At 50.9% G+C, this 15,858-nt stretch overlaps 20 non-coding genes across 20 annotated transcripts; all 20 read left to right on the forward strand.

The window, feature by feature from the left end:
• Window positions 1-826: 826 nt before the first annotated feature.
• Window positions 827-899, forward strand: Trnaa-ugc. Its single transcript has one exon. It is a non-coding gene; the product is annotated as a tRNA-Ala (tRNA).
• Window positions 900-1,315: 416 nt separating this feature from the next.
• Trnaa-agc lies at window positions 1,316-1,388 on the forward strand. The gene has a single exon. It is a non-coding gene; the product is annotated as a tRNA-Ala (tRNA).
• A 1,013-nt stretch (window positions 1,389-2,401) lies between these two features.
• Trnaa-ugc lies at window positions 2,402-2,474 on the forward strand. Its single transcript has one exon. It is a non-coding gene; the product is annotated as a tRNA-Ala (tRNA).
• A 416-nt stretch (window positions 2,475-2,890) lies between these two features.
• Window positions 2,891-2,963, forward strand: Trnaa-agc. Its single transcript has one exon. It is a non-coding gene; the product is annotated as a tRNA-Ala (tRNA).
• A 1,013-nt stretch (window positions 2,964-3,976) lies between these two features.
• On the forward strand, window positions 3,977-4,049 carry Trnaa-ugc. Its single transcript has one exon. It is a non-coding gene; the product is annotated as a tRNA-Ala (tRNA).
• A 416-nt stretch (window positions 4,050-4,465) lies between these two features.
• On the forward strand, window positions 4,466-4,538 carry Trnaa-agc. The gene has a single exon. It is a non-coding gene; the product is annotated as a tRNA-Ala (tRNA).
• A 1,013-nt stretch (window positions 4,539-5,551) lies between these two features.
• On the forward strand, window positions 5,552-5,624 carry Trnaa-ugc. The gene has a single exon. It is a non-coding gene; the product is annotated as a tRNA-Ala (tRNA).
• Window positions 5,625-6,040: 416 nt separating this feature from the next.
• Window positions 6,041-6,113, forward strand: Trnaa-agc. Its single transcript has one exon. It is a non-coding gene; the product is annotated as a tRNA-Ala (tRNA).
• Window positions 6,114-7,126: 1,013 nt separating this feature from the next.
• Window positions 7,127-7,199, forward strand: Trnaa-ugc. The gene has a single exon. It is a non-coding gene; the product is annotated as a tRNA-Ala (tRNA).
• A 416-nt stretch (window positions 7,200-7,615) lies between these two features.
• Window positions 7,616-7,688, forward strand: Trnaa-agc. Its single transcript has one exon. It is a non-coding gene; the product is annotated as a tRNA-Ala (tRNA).
• Window positions 7,689-8,701: 1,013 nt separating this feature from the next.
• On the forward strand, window positions 8,702-8,774 carry Trnaa-ugc. The gene has a single exon. It is a non-coding gene; the product is annotated as a tRNA-Ala (tRNA).
• Window positions 8,775-9,190: 416 nt separating this feature from the next.
• Window positions 9,191-9,263, forward strand: Trnaa-agc. Its single transcript has one exon. It is a non-coding gene; the product is annotated as a tRNA-Ala (tRNA).
• A 1,013-nt stretch (window positions 9,264-10,276) lies between these two features.
• Trnaa-ugc lies at window positions 10,277-10,349 on the forward strand. Its single transcript has one exon. It is a non-coding gene; the product is annotated as a tRNA-Ala (tRNA).
• A 416-nt stretch (window positions 10,350-10,765) lies between these two features.
• Window positions 10,766-10,838, forward strand: Trnaa-agc. Its single transcript has one exon. It is a non-coding gene; the product is annotated as a tRNA-Ala (tRNA).
• Window positions 10,839-11,851: 1,013 nt separating this feature from the next.
• On the forward strand, window positions 11,852-11,924 carry Trnaa-ugc. Its single transcript has one exon. It is a non-coding gene; the product is annotated as a tRNA-Ala (tRNA).
• A 416-nt stretch (window positions 11,925-12,340) lies between these two features.
• Trnaa-agc lies at window positions 12,341-12,413 on the forward strand. Its single transcript has one exon. It is a non-coding gene; the product is annotated as a tRNA-Ala (tRNA).
• Window positions 12,414-13,426: 1,013 nt separating this feature from the next.
• On the forward strand, window positions 13,427-13,499 carry Trnaa-ugc. Its single transcript has one exon. It is a non-coding gene; the product is annotated as a tRNA-Ala (tRNA).
• A 416-nt stretch (window positions 13,500-13,915) lies between these two features.
• Trnaa-agc lies at window positions 13,916-13,988 on the forward strand. Its single transcript has one exon. It is a non-coding gene; the product is annotated as a tRNA-Ala (tRNA).
• Window positions 13,989-15,001: 1,013 nt separating this feature from the next.
• Trnaa-ugc lies at window positions 15,002-15,074 on the forward strand. Its single transcript has one exon. It is a non-coding gene; the product is annotated as a tRNA-Ala (tRNA).
• Window positions 15,075-15,490: 416 nt separating this feature from the next.
• Window positions 15,491-15,563, forward strand: Trnaa-agc. The gene has a single exon. It is a non-coding gene; the product is annotated as a tRNA-Ala (tRNA).
• The last annotated feature ends 295 nt before the right edge of the window (window positions 15,564-15,858 follow it).

Here is a 15,858-nt window from a genome sequence, read left to right on the forward strand (position 1 = left end):
ATTCTCAAACCTATGTCGCAAAGATCAGCCTTGCGCCGAATTCACAAAAATCCCACTGCACATTCCAATTCTTTACGTGCAGTCGGCTGCTACTGGTGTTGCTAGTTGTGACTGCTGATGACAGATGCCGTAGCAATCAATTCATGGAGTGAGTTGTATGTTTTGCGATACTCTGTCTCTGACAAGCAAGCAGAGGTGACATAGGCGCGAACACAGGAAGCTTGCAGCCCCTCGCTGCCTGCAGACACCGAACAGCCACACTAGGAGGGCGGCCTAAGTCGTAGGCGAAATGTGCTCATTCGCTTGTGTGCGACGTCAAGCTCTAAATAAGGCTGTCACTAGCGTGAGCGTTGCGTGAGCGTCGTGTAAAGTCGGAAAAGTCGTCTGCGTGGGTGAGTGCCATGTTTGGGGAGCGTTTCGTAGTTTGCGCAGTGCAATGGAGACGCGGAAAGTTGTTGTGGCCCAGTCTTTTGCAGTTGGACGACAAGAGTGGTACACAGTAGTAAAGTGCGAGGCAGTGAGTTGGCATGAACAGTCGAGTGCACAATGGGTCTTCAGATGTGCTTGTTACCTCAGGTGCTGTGTGATTGTCGACATGGAGTGAAAACGGAGCAACTTGTGACTGTCCCTTCAATTTAAGACGTTAAAAACGGACGGAATTTGCAGTCGTAATACCAGAGCATCGAAACTACTTGGAACTCTTGCGTATATGAACGTGTCCGCGCCTTTGTACTCTGGTCCCTTCACCCCTGCAAACCAACCAACCATCGTGTCCGTGCACATAAGAGTAGCAAAGAACGGAGAACAGCGCAGCTTGGTTGTGCTTGGGGGCGTAGCTCAGTTGGTAGAGCGTTCGCTTTGCATGTGAAAGGTCCCGGGTTCAAGCCCCGGCGCCTCCATGTTTTGTGGTCAGTGCGTGGTAAGTGTTGGTCGCGGCGAGCCTAAAGGCACGCAAGATGTTGCAAAGCCAGCGTCACAGACTCGTATACTGACGTAAGGAGAGCAAGACGTAAATGTGAGGACCGGCTGTTGTCGAGGTGTCATCGAGTGCAAATCTGCCTTAGGTATAACGGCCTAACCTCAATGAAGTCTAGAGAGCGGACAACACGTTCGTCTACCTCAGAGCGTTGGCCGAACGCTATTTTCGACGTCGTGCGTGCCACTTTGATTTTGGCCAACTACGATTCGATACAGAATGCAGGAAACCTGAAAGACACCCTCACGGACACATTGAGAGTAGTGTTTGTCAGCGGAATAATGGGAGTGCAAGGGTCTGTGCCATTGATATGGCTGTATGTAGCGCAGTTCGTCAGCAGGGGGCGTAGCTCAGATGGTAGAGCGCTCGCTTAGCATGCGAGAGGTACTGGGATCGATACCCAGCGCCTCCAGAATTTTTAACACCCCAACATGCGCACACTGCCATGCAAGTGGAATAATTCACAGCCAGAAAATGTGTCAAGGCAGATACGAGCCAACGATTAGCAGCCACAATTGGCAAGCGTGCTGTAATGCGCACGAAGAACCCTCCTCCCACCACTACACTTAATTTAGAAACAGTACAAGTGTTCCCATAAGATTCTCAAACCTATGTCGCAAAGATCAGCCTTGCGCCGAATTCACAAAAATCCCACTGCACATTCCAATTCTTGACGTGCAGTCGGCTGCTACTGGTGTTGCTAGTTGTGACTGCTGATGACAGATGCCGTAGCAATCAATTCATGGAGTGACTTGTATGTTTTGCGATACTCTGTCTCTGACAAGCAAGCAGAGGTGACATAGGCGCGAACACAGGAAGCTTGCAGCCCCTCGCTGCCTGCAGACACCGAACAGCCACACTAGGAGGGCGGCCTAAGTCGTAGGCGAAATGTGCTCATTCGCTTGTGTGCGACGTCAAGCTCTAAATAAGGCTGTCACTAGCGTGAGCGTTGCGTGAGCGTCGTGTAAAGTCGGAAAAGTCGTCTGCGTGGGTGAGTGCCATGTTTGGGGAGCGTTTCGTAGTTTGCGCAGTGCAATGGAGACGCGGAAAGTTGTTGTGGCCCAGTCTTTTGCAGTTGGACGACAAGAGTGGTACACAGTAGTAAAGTGCGAGGCAGTGAGTTGGCATGAACAGTCGAGTGCACAATGGGTCTTCAGATGTGCTTGTTACCTCAGGTGCTGTGTGATTGTCGACATGGAGTGAAAACGGAGCAACTTGTGACTGTCCCTTCAATTTAAGACGTTAAAAACGGACGGAATTTGCAGTCGTAATACCAGAGCATCGAAACTACTTGGAACTCTTGCGTATATGAACGTGTCCGCGCCTTTGTACTCTGGTCCCTTCACCCCTGCAAACCAACCAACCATCGTGTCCGTGCACATAAGAGTAGCAAAGAACGGAGAACAGCGCAGCTTGGTTGTGCTTGGGGGCGTAGCTCAGTTGGTAGAGCGTTCGCTTTGCATGTGAAAGGTCCCGGGTTCAAGCCCCGGCGCCTCCATGTTTTGTGGTCAGTGCGTGGTAAGTGTTGGTCGCGGCGAGCCTAAAGGCACGCAAGATGTTGCAAAGCCAGCGTCACAGACTCGTATACTGACGTAAGGAGAGCAAGACGTAAATGTGAGGACCGGCTGTTGTCGAGGTGTCATCGAGTGCAAATCTGCCTTAGGTATAACGGCCTAACCTCAATGAAGTCTAGAGAGCGGACAACACGTTCGTCTACCTCAGAGCGTTGGCCGAACGCTATTTTCGACGTCGTGCGTGCCACTTTGATTTTGGCCAACTACGATTCGATACAGAATGCAGGAAACCTGAAAGACACCCTCACAGACACATTGAGAGTAGTGTTTGTCAGCGGAATAATGGGAGTGCAAGGGTCTGTGCCATTGATATGGCTGTATGTAGCGCAGTTCGTCAGCAGGGGGCGTAGCTCAGATGGTAGAGCGCTCGCTTAGCATGCGAGAGGTACTGGGATCGATACCCAGCGCCTCCAGAATTTTTAACACCCCAACATGCGCACACTGCCATGCAAGTGGAATAATTCACAGCCAGAAAATGTGTCAAGGCAGATACGAGCCAACGATTAGCAGCCACAATTGGCAAGCGTGCTGTAATGCGCACGAAGAACCCTCCTCCCACCACTACACTTAATTTAGAAACAGTACAAGTGTTCCCATAAGATTCTCAAACCTATGTCGCAAAGATCAGCCTTGCGCCGAATTCACAAAAATCCCACTGCACATTCCAATTCTTTACGTGCAGTCGGCTGCTACTGGTGTTGCTAGTTGTGACTGCTGATGACAGATGCCGTAGCAATCAATTCATGGAGTGAGTTGTATGTTTTGCGATACTCTGTCTCTGACAAGCAAGCAGAGGTGACATAGGCGCGAACACAGGAAGCTTGCAGCCCCTCGCTGCCTGCAGACACCGAACAGCCACACTAGGAGGGCGGCCTAAGTCGTAGGCGAAATGTGCTCATTCGCTTGTGTGCGACGTCAAGCTCTAAATAAGGCTGTCACTAGCGTGAGCGTTGCGTGAGCGTCGTGTAAAGTCGGAAAAGTCGTCTGCGTGGGTGAGTGCCATGTTTGGGGAGCGTTTCGTAGTTTGCGCAGTGCAATGGAGACGCGGAAAGTTGTTGTGGCCCAGTCTTTTGCAGTTGGACGACAAGAGTGGTACACAGTAGTAAAGTGCGAGGCAGTGAGTTGGCATGAACAGTCGAGTGCACAATGGGTCTTCAGATGTGCTTGTTACCTCAGGTGCTGTGTGATTGTCGACATGGAGTGAAAACGGAGCAACTTGTGACTGTCCCTTCAATTTAAGACGTTAAAAACGGACGGAATTTGCAGTCGTAATACCAGAGCATCGAAACTACTTGGAACTCTTGCGTATATGAACGTGTCCGCGCCTTTGTACTCTGGTCCCTTCACCCCTGCAAACCAACCAACCATCGTGTCCGTGCACATAAGAGTAGCAAAGAACGGAGAACAGCGCAGCTTGGTTGTGCTTGGGGGCGTAGCTCAGTTGGTAGAGCGTTCGCTTTGCATGTGAAAGGTCCCGGGTTCAAGCCCCGGCGCCTCCATGTTTTGTGGTCAGTGCGTGGTAAGTGTTGGTCGCGGCGAGCCTAAAGGCACGCAAGATGTTGCAAAGCCAGCGTCACAGACTCGTATACTGACGTAAGGAGAGCAAGACGTAAATGTGAGGACCGGCTGTTGTCGAGGTGTCATCGAGTGCAAATCTGCCTTAGGTATAACGGCCTAACCTCAATGAAGTCTAGAGAGCGGACAACACGTTCGTCTACCTCAGAGCGTTGGCCGAACGCTATTTTCGACGTCGTGCGTGCCACTTTGATTTTGGCCAACTACGATTCGATACAGAATGCAGGAAACCTGAAAGACACCCTCACAGACACATTGAGAGTAGTGTTTGTCAGCGGAATAATGGGAGTGCAAGGGTCTGTGCCATTGATATGGCTGTATGTAGCGCAGTTCGTCAGCAGGGGGCGTAGCTCAGATGGTAGAGCGCTCGCTTAGCATGCGAGAGGTACTGGGATCGATACCCAGCGCCTCCAGAATTTTTAACACCCCAACATGCGCACACTGCCATGCAAGTGGAATAATTCACAGCCAGAAAATGTGTCAAGGCAGATACGAGCCAACGATTAGCAGCCACAATTGGCAAGCGTGCTGTAATGCGCACGAAGAACCCTCCTCCCACCACTACACTTAATTTAGAAACAGTACAAGTGTTCCCATAAGATTCTCAAACCTATGTCGCAAAGATCAGCCTTGCGCCGAATTCACAAAAATCCCACTGCACATTCCAATTCTTTACGTGCAGTCGGCTGCTACTGGTGTTGCTAGTTGTGACTGCTGATGACAGATGCCGTAGCAATCAATTCATGGAGTGAGTTGTATGTTTTGCGATACTCTGTCTCTGACAAGCAAGCAGAGGTGACATAGGCGCGAACACAGGAAGCTTGCAGCCCCTCGCTGCCTGCAGACACCGAACAGCCACACTAGGAGGGCGGCCTAAGTCGTAGGCGAAATGTGCTCATTCGCTTGTGTGCGACGTCAAGCTCTAAATAAGGCTGTCACTAGCGTGAGCGTTGCGTGAGCGTCGTGCAAAGTCGGAAAAGTCGTCTGCGTGGGTGAGTGCCATGTTTGGGGAGCGTTTCGTAGTTTGCGCAGTGCAATGGAGACGCGGAAAGTTGTTGTGGCCCAGTCTTTTGCAGTTGGACGACAAGAGTGGTACACAGTAGTAAAGTGCGAGGCAGTGAGTTGGCATGAACAGTCGAGTGCACAATGGGTCTTCAGATGTGCTTGTTACCTCAGGTGCTGTGTGATTGTCGACATGGAGTGAAAACGGAGCAACTTGTGACTGTCCCTTCAATTTAAGACGTTAAAAACGGACGGAATTTGCAGTCGTAATACCAGAGCATCGAAACTACTTGGAACTCTTGCGTATATGAACGTGTCCGCGCCTTTGTACTCTGGTCCCTTCACCCCTGCAAACCAACCAACCATCGTGTCCGTGCACATAAGAGTAGCAAAGAACGGAGAACAGCGCAGCTTGGTTGTGCTTGGGGGCGTAGCTCAGTTGGTAGAGCGTTCGCTTTGCATGTGAAAGGTCCCGGGTTCAAGCCCCGGCGCCTCCATGTTTTGTGGTCAGTGCGTGGTAAGTGTTGGTCGCGGCGAGCCTAAAGGCACGCAAGATGTTGCAAAGCCAGCGTCACAGACTCGTATACTGACGTAAGGAGAGCAAGACGTAAATGTGAGGACCGGCTGTTGTCGAGGTGTCATCGAGTGCAAATCTGCCTTAGGTATAACGGCCTAACCTCAATGAAGTCTAGAGAGCGGACAACACGTTCGTCTACCTCAGAGCGTTGGCCGAACGCTATTTTCGACGTCGTGCGTGCCACTTTGATTTTGGCCAACTACGATTCGATACAGAATGCAGGAAACCTGAAAGACACCCTCACGGACACATTGAGAGTAGTGTTTGTCAGCGGAATAATGGGAGTGCAAGGGTCTGTGCCATTGATATGGCTGTATGTAGCGCAGTTCGTCAGCAGGGGGCGTAGCTCAGATGGTAGAGCGCTCGCTTAGCATGCGAGAGGTACTGGGATCGATACCCAGCGCCTCCAGAATTTTTAACACCCCAACATGCGCACACTGCCATGCAAGTGGAATAATTCACAGCCAGAAAATGTGTCAAGGCAGATACGAGCCAACGATTAGCAGCCACAATTGGCAAGCGTGCTGTAATGCGCACGAAGAACCCTCCTCCCACCACTACACTTAATTTAGAAACAGTACAAGTGTTCCCATAAGATTCTCAAACCTATGTCGCAAAGATCAGCCTTGCGCCGAATTCACAAAAATCCCACTGCACATTCCAATTCTTTACGTGCAGTCGGCTGCTACTGGTGTTGCTAGTTGTGACTGCTGATGACAGATGCCGTAGCAATCAATTCATGGAGTGAGTTGTATGTTTTGCGATACTCTGTCTCTGACAAGCAAGCAGAGGTGACATAGGCGCGAACACAGGAAGCTTGCAGCCCCTCGCTGCCTGCAGACACCGAACAGCCACACTAGGAGGGCGGCCTAAGTCGTAGGCGAAATGTGCTCATTCGCTTGTGTGCGACGTCAAGCTCTAAATAAGGCTGTCACTAGCGTGAGCGTTGCGTGAGCGTCGTGTAAAGTCGGAAAAGTCGTCTGCGTGGGTGAGTGCCATGTTTGGGGAGCGTTTCGTAGTTTGCGCAGTGCAATGGAGACGCGGAAAGTTGTTGTGGCCCAGTCTTTTGCAGTTGGACGACAAGAGTGGTACACAGTAGTAAAGTGCGAGGCAGTGAGTTGGCATGAACAGTCGAGTGCACAATGGGTCTTCAGATGTGCTTGTTACCTCAGGTGCTGTGTGATTGTCGACATGGAGTGAAAACGGAGCAACTTGTGACTGTCCCTTCAATTTAAGACGTTAAAAACGGACGGAATTTGCAGTCGTAATACCAGAGCATCGAAACTACTTGGAACTCTTGCGTATATGAACGTGTCCGCGCCTTTGTACTCTGGTCCCTTCACCCCTGCAAACCAACCAACCATCGTGTCCGTGCACATAAGAGTAGCAAAGAACGGAGAACAGCGCAGCTTGGTTGTGCTTGGGGGCGTAGCTCAGTTGGTAGAGCGTTCGCTTTGCATGTGAAAGGTCCCGGGTTCAAGCCCCGGCGCCTCCATGTTTTGTGGTCAGTGCGTGGTAAGTGTTGGTCGCGGCGAGCCTAAAGGCACGCAAGATGTTGCAAAGCCAGCGTCACAGACTCGTATACTGACGTAAGGAGAGCAAGACGTAAATGTGAGGACCGGCTGTTGTCGAGGTGTCATCGAGTGCAAATCTGCCTTAGGTATAACGGCCTAACCTCAATGAAGTCTAGAGAGCGGACAACACGTTCGTCTACCTCAGAGCGTTGGCCGAACGCTATTTTCGACGTCGTGCGTGCCACTTTGATTTTGGCCAACTACGATTCGATACAGAATGCAGGAAACCTGAAAGACACCCTCACGGACACATTGAGAGTAGTGTTTGTCAGCGGAATAATGGGAGTGCAAGGGTCTGTGCCATTGATATGGCTGTATGTAGCGCAGCTCGTCAGCAGGGGGCGTAGCTCAGATGGTAGAGCGCTCGCTTAGCATGCGAGAGGTACTGGGATCGATACCCAGCGCCTCCAGAATTTTTAACACCCCAACATGCGCACACTGCCATGCAAGTGGAATAATTCACAGCCAGAAAATGTGTCAAGGCAGATACGAGCCAACGATTAGCAGCCACAATTGGCAAGCGTGCTGTAATGCGCACGAAGAACCCTCCTCCCACCACTACACTTAATTTAGAAACAGTACAAGTGTTCCCATAAGATTCTCAAACCTATGTCGCAAAGATCAGCCTTGCGCCGAATTCACAAAAATCCCACTGCACATTCCAATTCTTTACGTGCAGTCGGCTGCTACTGGTGTTGCTAGTTGTGACTGCTGATGACAGATGCCGTAGCAATCAATTCATGGAGTGAGTTGTATGTTTTGCGATACTCTGTCTCTGACAAGCAAGCAGAGGTGACATAGGCGCGAACACAGGAAGCTTGCAGCCCCTCGCTGCCTGCAGACACCGAACAGCCACACTAGGAGGGCGGCCTAAGTCGTAGGCGAAATGTGCTCATTCGCTTGTGTGCGACGTCAAGCTCTAAATAAGGCTGTCACTAGCGTGAGCGTTGCGTGAGCGTCGTGTAAAGTCGGAAAAGTCGTCTGCGTGGGTGAGTGCCATGTTTGGGGAGCGTTTCGTAGTTTGCGCAGTGCAATGGAGACGCGGAAAGTTGTTGTGGCCCAGTCTTTTGCAGTTGGACGACAAGAGTGGTACACAGTAGTAAAGTGCGAGGCAGTGAGTTGGCATGAACAGTCGAGTGCACAATGGGTCTTCAGATGTGCTTGTTACCTCAGGTGCTGTGTGATTGTCGACATGGAGTGAAAACGGAGCAACTTGTGACTGTCCCTTCAATTTAAGACGTTAAAAACGGACGGAATTTGCAGTCGTAATACCAGAGCATCGAAACTACTTGGAACTCTTGCGTATATGAACGTGTCCGCGCCTTTGTACTCTGGTCCCTTCACCCCTGCAAACCAACCAACCATCGTGTCCGTGCACATAAGAGTAGCAAAGAACGGAGAACAGCGCAGCTTGGTTGTGCTTGGGGGCGTAGCTCAGTTGGTAGAGCGTTCGCTTTGCATGTGAAAGGTCCCGGGTTCAAGCCCCGGCGCCTCCATGTTTTGTGGTCAGTGCGTGGTAAGTGTTGGTCGCGGCGAGCCTAAAGGCACGCAAGATGTTGCAAAGCCAGCGTCACAGACTCGTATACTGACGTAAGGAGAGCAAGACGTAAATGTGAGGACCGGCTGTTGTCGAGGTGTCATCGAGTGCAAATCTGCCTTAGGTATAACGGCCTAACCTCAATGAAGTCTAGAGAGCGGACAACACGTTCGTCTACCTCAGAGCGTTGGCCGAACGCTATTTTCGACGTCGTGCGTGCCACTTTGATTTTGGCCAACTACGATTCGATACAGAATGCAGGAAACCTGAAAGACACCCTCACGGACACATTGAGAGTAGTGTTTGTCAGCGGAATAATGGGAGTGCAAGGGTCTGTGCCATTGATATGGCTGTATGTAGCGCAGTTCGTCAGCAGGGGGCGTAGCTCAGATGGTAGAGCGCTCGCTTAGCATGCGAGAGGTACTGGGATCGATACCCAGCGCCTCCAGAATTTTTAACACCCCAACATGCGCACACTGCCATGCAAGTGGAATAATTCACAGCCAGAAAATGTGTCAAGGCAGATACGAGCCAACGATTAGCAGCCACAATTGGCAAGCGTGCTGTAATGCGCACGAAGAACCCTCCTCCCACCACTACACTTAATTTAGAAACAGTACAAGTGTTCCCATAAGATTCTCAAACCTATGTCGCAAAGATCAGCCTTGCGCCGAATTCACAAAAATCCCACTGCACATTCCAATTCTTTACGTGCAGTCGGCTGCTACTGGTGTTGCTAGTTGTGACTGCTGATGACAGATGCCGTAGCAATCAATTCATGGAGTGAGTTGTATGTTTTGCGATACTCTGTCTCTGACAAGCAAGCAGAGGTGACATAGGCGCGAACACAGGAAGCTTGCAGCCCCTCGCTGCCTGCAGACACCGAACAGCCACACTAGGAGGGCGGCCTAAGTCGTAGGCGAAATGTGCTCATTCGCTTGTGTGCGACGTCAAGCTCTAAATAAGGCTGTCACTAGCGTGAGCGTTGCGTGAGCGTCGTGTAAAGTCGGAAAAGTCGTCTGCGTGGGTGAGTGCCATGTTTGGGGAGCGTTTCGTAGTTTGCGCAGTGCAATGGAGACGCGGAAAGTTGTTGTGGCCCAGTCTTTTGCAGTTGGACGACAAGAGTGGTACACAGTAGTAAAGTGCGAGGCAGTGAGTTGGCATGAACAGTCGAGTGCACAATGGGTCTTCAGATGTGCTTGTTACCTCAGGTGCTGTGTGATTGTCGACATGGAGTGAAAACGGAGCAACTTGTGACTGTCCCTTCAATTTAAGACGTTAAAAACGGACGGAATTTGCAGTCGTAATACCAGAGCATCGAAACTACTTGGAACTCTTGCGTATATGAACGTGTCCGCGCCTTTGTACTCTGGTCCCTTCACCCCTGCAAACCAACCAACCATCGTGTCCGTGCACATAAGAGTAGCAAAGAACGGAGAACAGCGCAGCTTGGTTGTGCTTGGGGGCGTAGCTCAGTTGGTAGAGCGTTCGCTTTGCATGTGAAAGGTCCCGGGTTCAAGCCCCGGCGCCTCCATGTTTTGTGGTCAGTGCGTGGTAAGTGTTGGTCGCGGCGAGCCTAAAGGCACGCAAGATGTTGCAAAGCCAGCGTCACAGACTCGTATACTGACGTAAGGAGAGCAAGACGTAAATGTGAGGACCGGCTGTTGTCGAGGTGTCATCGAGTGCAAATCTGCCTTAGGTATAACGGCCTAACCTCAATGAAGTCTAGAGAGCGGACAACACGTTCGTCTACCTCAGAGCGTTGGCCGAACGCTATTTTCGACGTCGTGCGTGCCACTTTGATTTTGGCCAACTACGATTCGATACAGAATGCAGGAAACCTGAAAGACACCCTCACAGACACATTGAGAGTAGTGTTTGTCAGCGGAATAATGGGAGTGCAAGGGTCTGTGCCATTGATATGGCTGTATGTAGCGCAGTTCGTCAGCAGGGGGCGTAGCTCAGATGGTAGAGCGCTCGCTTAGCATGCGAGAGGTACTGGGATCGATACCCAGCGCCTCCAGAATTTTTAACACCCCAACATGCGCACACTGCCATGCAAGTGGAATAATTCACAGCCAGAAAATGTGTCAAGGCAGATACGAGCCAACGATTAGCAGCCACAATTGGCAAGCGTGCTGTAATGCGCACGAAGAACCCTCCTCCCACCACTACACTTAATTTAGAAACAGTACAAGTGTTCCCATAAGATTCTCAAACCTATGTCGCAAAGATCAGCCTTGCGCCGAATTCACAAAAATCCCACTGCACATTCCAATTCTTTACGTGCAGTCGGCTGCTACTGGTGTTGCTAGTTGTGACTGCTGATGACAGATGCCGTAGCAATCAATTCATGGAGTGAGTTGTATGTTTTGCGATACTCTGTCTCTGACAAGCAAGCAGAGGTGACATAGGCGCGAACACAGGAAGCTTGCAGCCCCTCGCTGCCTGCAGACACCGAACAGCCACACTAGGAGGGCGGCCTAAGTCGTAGGCGAAATGTGCTCATTCGCTTGTGTGCGACGTCAAGCTCTAAATAAGGCTGTCACTAGCGTGAGCGTTGCGTGAGCGTCGTGCAAAGTCGGAAAAGTCGTCTGCGTGGGTGAGTGCCATGTTTGGGGAGCGTTTCGTAGTTTGCGCAGTGCAATGGAGACGCGGAAAGTTGTTGTGGCCCAGTCTTTTGCAGTTGGACGACAAGAGTGGTACACAGTAGTAAAGTGCGAGGCAGTGAGTTGGCATGAACAGTCGAGTGCACAATGGGTCTTCAGATGTGCTTGTTACCTCAGGTGCTGTGTGATTGTCGACATGGAGTGAAAACGGAGCAACTTGTGACTGTCCCTTCAATTTAAGACGTTAAAAACGGACGGAATTTGCAGTCGTAATACCAGAGCATCGAAACTACTTGGAACTCTTGCGTATATGAACGTGTCCGCGCCTTTGTACTCTGGTCCCTTCACCCCTGCAAACCAACCAACCATCGTGTCCGTGCACATAAGAGTAGCAAAGAACGGAGAACAGCGCAGCTTGGTTGTGCTTGGGGGCGTAGCTCAGTTGGTAGAGCGTTCGCTTTGCATGTGAAAGGTCCCGGGTTCAAGCCCCGGCGCCTCCATGTTTTGTGGTCAGTGCGTGGTAAGTGTTGGTCGCGGCGAGCCTAAAGGCACGCAAGATGTTGCAAAGCCAGCGTCACAGACTCGTATACTGACGTAAGGAGAGCAAGACGTAAATGTGAGGACCGGCTGTTGTCGAGGTGTCATCGAGTGCAAATCTGCCTTAGGTATAACGGCCTAACCTCAATGAAGTCTAGAGAGCGGACAACACGTTCGTCTACCTCAGAGCGTTGGCCGAACGCTATTTTCGACGTCGTGCGTGCCACTTTGATTTTGGCCAACTACGATTCGATACAGAATGCAGGAAACCTGAAAGACACCCTCACGGACACATTGAGAGTAGTGTTTGTCAGCGGAATAATGGGAGTGCAAGGGTCTGTGCCATTGATATGGCTGTATGTAGCGCAGTTCGTCAGCAGGGGGCGTAGCTCAGATGGTAGAGCGCTCGCTTAGCATGCGAGAGGTACTGGGATCGATACCCAGCGCCTCCAGAATTTTTAACACCCCAACATGCGCACACTGCCATGCAAGTGGAATAATTCACAGCCAGAAAATGTGTCAAGGCAGATACGAGCCAACGATTAGCAGCCACAATTGGCAAGCGTGCTGTAATGCGCACGAAGAACCCTCCTCCCACCACTACACTTAATTTAGAAACAGTACAAGTGTTCCCATAAGATTCTCAAACCTATGTCGCAAAGATCAGCCTTGCGCCGAATTCACAAAAATCCCACTGCACATTCCAATTCTTTACGTGCAGTCGGCTGCTACTGGTGTTGCTAGTTGTGACTGCTGATGACAGATGCCGTAGCAATCAATTCATGGAGTGAGTTGTATGTTTTGCGATACTCTGTCTCTGACAAGCAAGCAGAGGTGACATAGGCGCGAACACAGGAAGCTTGCAGCCCCTCGCTGCCTGCAGACACCGAACAGCCACACTAGGAGGGCGGCCTAAGTCGTAGGCGAAATGTGCTCATTCGCTTGTGTGCGACGTCAAGCTCTAAATAAGGCTGTCACTAGCGTGAGCGTTGCGTGAGCGTCGTGTAAAGTCGGAAAAGTCGTCTGCGTGGGTGAGTGCCATGTTTGGGGAGCGTTTCGTAGTTTGCGCAGTGCAATGGAGACGCGGAAAGTTGTTGTGGCCCAGTCTTTTGCAGTTGGACGACAAGAGTGGTACACAGTAGTAAAGTGCGAGGCAGTGAGTTGGCATGAACAGTCGAGTGCACAATGGGTCTTCAGATGTGCTTGTTACCTCAGGTGCTGTGTGATTGTCGACATGGAGTGAAAACGGAGCAACTTGTGACTGTCCCTTCAATTTAAGACGTTAAAAACGGACGGAATTTGCAGTCGTAATACCAGAGCATCGAAACTACTTGGAACTCTTGCGTATATGAACGTGTCCGCGCCTTTGTACTCTGGTCCCTTCACCCCTGCAAACCAACCAACCATCGTGTCCGTGCACATAAGAGTAGCAAAGAACGGAGAACAGCGCAGCTTGGTTGTGCTTGGGGGCGTAGCTCAGTTGGTAGAGCGTTCGCTTTGCATGTGAAAGGTCCCGGGTTCAAGCCCCGGCGCCTCCATGTTTTGTGGTCAGTGCGTGGTAAGTGTTGGTCGCGGCGAGCCTAAAGGCACGCAAGATGTTGCAAAGCCAGCGTCACAGACTCGTATACTGACGTAAGGAGAGCAAGACGTAAATGTGAGGACCGGCTGTTGTCGAGGTGTCATCGAGTGCAAATCTGCCTTAGGTATAACGGCCTAACCTCAATGAAGTCTAGAGAGCGGACAACACGTTCGTCTACCTCAGAGCGTTGGCCGAACGCTATTTTCGACGTCGTGCGTGCCACTTTGATTTTGGCCAACTACGATTCGATACAGAATGCAGGAAACCTGAAAGACACCCTCACGGACACATTGAGAGTAGTGTTTGTCAGCGGAATAATGGGAGTGCAAGGGTCTGTGCCATTGATATGGCTGTATGTAGCGCAGCTCGTCAGCAGGGGGCGTAGCTCAGATGGTAGAGCGCTCGCTTAGCATGCGAGAGGTACTGGGATCGATACCCAGCGCCTCCAGAATTTTTAACACCCCAACATGCGCACACTGCCATGCAAGTGGAATAATTCACAGCCAGAAAATGTGTCAAGGCAGATACGAGCCAACGATTAGCAGCCACAATTGGCAAGCGTGCTGTAATGCGCACGAAGAACCCTCCTCCCACCACTACACTTAATTTAGAAACAGTACAAGTGTTCCCATAAGATTCTCAAACCTATGTCGCAAAGATCAGCCTTGCGCCGAATTCACAAAAATCCCACTGCACATTCCAATTCTTTACGTGCAGTCGGCTGCTACTGGTGTTGCTAGTTGTGACTGCTGATGACAGATGCCGTAGCAATCAATTCATGGAGTGAGTTGTATGTTTTGCGATACTCTGTCTCTGACAAGCAAGCAGAGGTGACATAGGCGCGAACACAGGAAGCTTGCAGCCCCTCGCTGCCTGCAGACACCGAACAGCCACACTAGGAGGGCGGCCTAAGTCGTAGGCGAAATGTGCTCATTCGCTTGTGTGCGACGTCAAGCTCTAAATAAGGCTGTCACTAGCGTGAGCGTTGCGTGAGCGTCGTGTAAAGTCGGAAAAGTCGTCTGCGTGGGTGAGTGCCATGTTTGGGGAGCGTTTCGTAGTTTGCGCAGTGCAATGGAGACGCGGAAAGTTGTTGTGGCCCAGTCTTTTGCAGTTGGACGACAAGAGTGGTACACAGTAGTAAAGTGCGAGGCAGTGAGTTGGCATGAACAGTCGAGTGCACAATGGGTCTTCAGATGTGCTTGTTACCTCAGGTGCTGTGTGATTGTCGACATGGAGTGAAAACGGAGCAACTTGTGACTGTCCCTTCAATTTAAGACGTTAAAAACGGACGGAATTTGCAGTCGTAATACCAGAGCATCGAAACTACTTGGAACTCTTGCGTATATGAACGTGTCCGCGCCTTTGTACTCTGGTCCCTTCACCCCTGCAAACCAACCAACCATCGTGTCCGTGCACATAAGAGTAGCAAAGAACGGAGAACAGCGCAGCTTGGTTGTGCTTGGGGGCGTAGCTCAGTTGGTAGAGCGTTCGCTTTGCATGTGAAAGGTCCCGGGTTCAAGCCCCGGCGCCTCCATGTTTTGTGGTCAGTGCGTGGTAAGTGTTGGTCGCGGCGAGCCTAAAGGCACGCAAGATGTTGCAAAGCCAGCGTCACAGACTCGTATACTGACGTAAGGAGAGCAAGACGTAAATGTGAGGACCGGCTGTTGTCGAGGTGTCATCGAGTGCAAATCTGCCTTAGGTATAACGGCCTAACCTCAATGAAGTCTAGAGAGCGGACAACACGTTCGTCTACCTCAGAGCGTTGGCCGAACGCTATTTTCGACGTCGTGCGTGCCACTTTGATTTTGGCCAACTACGATTCGATACAGAATGCAGGAAACCTGAAAGACACCCTCACGGACACATTGAGAGTAGTGTTTGTCAGCGGAATAATGGGAGTGCAAGGGTCTGTGCCATTGATATGGCTGTATGTAGCGCAGTTCGTCAGCAGGGGGCGTAGCTCAGATGGTAGAGCGCTCGCTTAGCATGCGAGAGGTACTGGGATCGATACCCAGCGCCTCCAGAATTTTTAACACCCCAACATGCGCACACTGCCATGCAAGTGGAATAATTCACAGCCAGAAAATGTGTCAAGGCAGATACGAGCCAACGATTAGCAGCCACAATTGGCAAGCGTGCTGTAATGCGCACGAAGAACCCTCCTCCCACCACTACACTTAATTTAGAAACAGTACAAGTGTTCCCATAAGATTCTCAAACCTATGTCGCAAAGATCAGCCTTGCGCCGAATTCACAAAAATCCCACTGCACATTCCAATTCTTTACGTGCAGTCGGCTGCTACTGGTGTTGCTAGTTG

Source organism: Schistocerca piceifrons, chromosome 9, assembly GCF_021461385.2.
Source record: "Schistocerca piceifrons isolate TAMUIC-IGC-003096 chromosome 9, iqSchPice1.1, whole genome shotgun sequence".
In the NCBI taxonomy this organism is placed as follows: Eukaryota; Metazoa; Arthropoda; class Insecta; order Orthoptera; family Acrididae; genus Schistocerca; species Schistocerca piceifrons.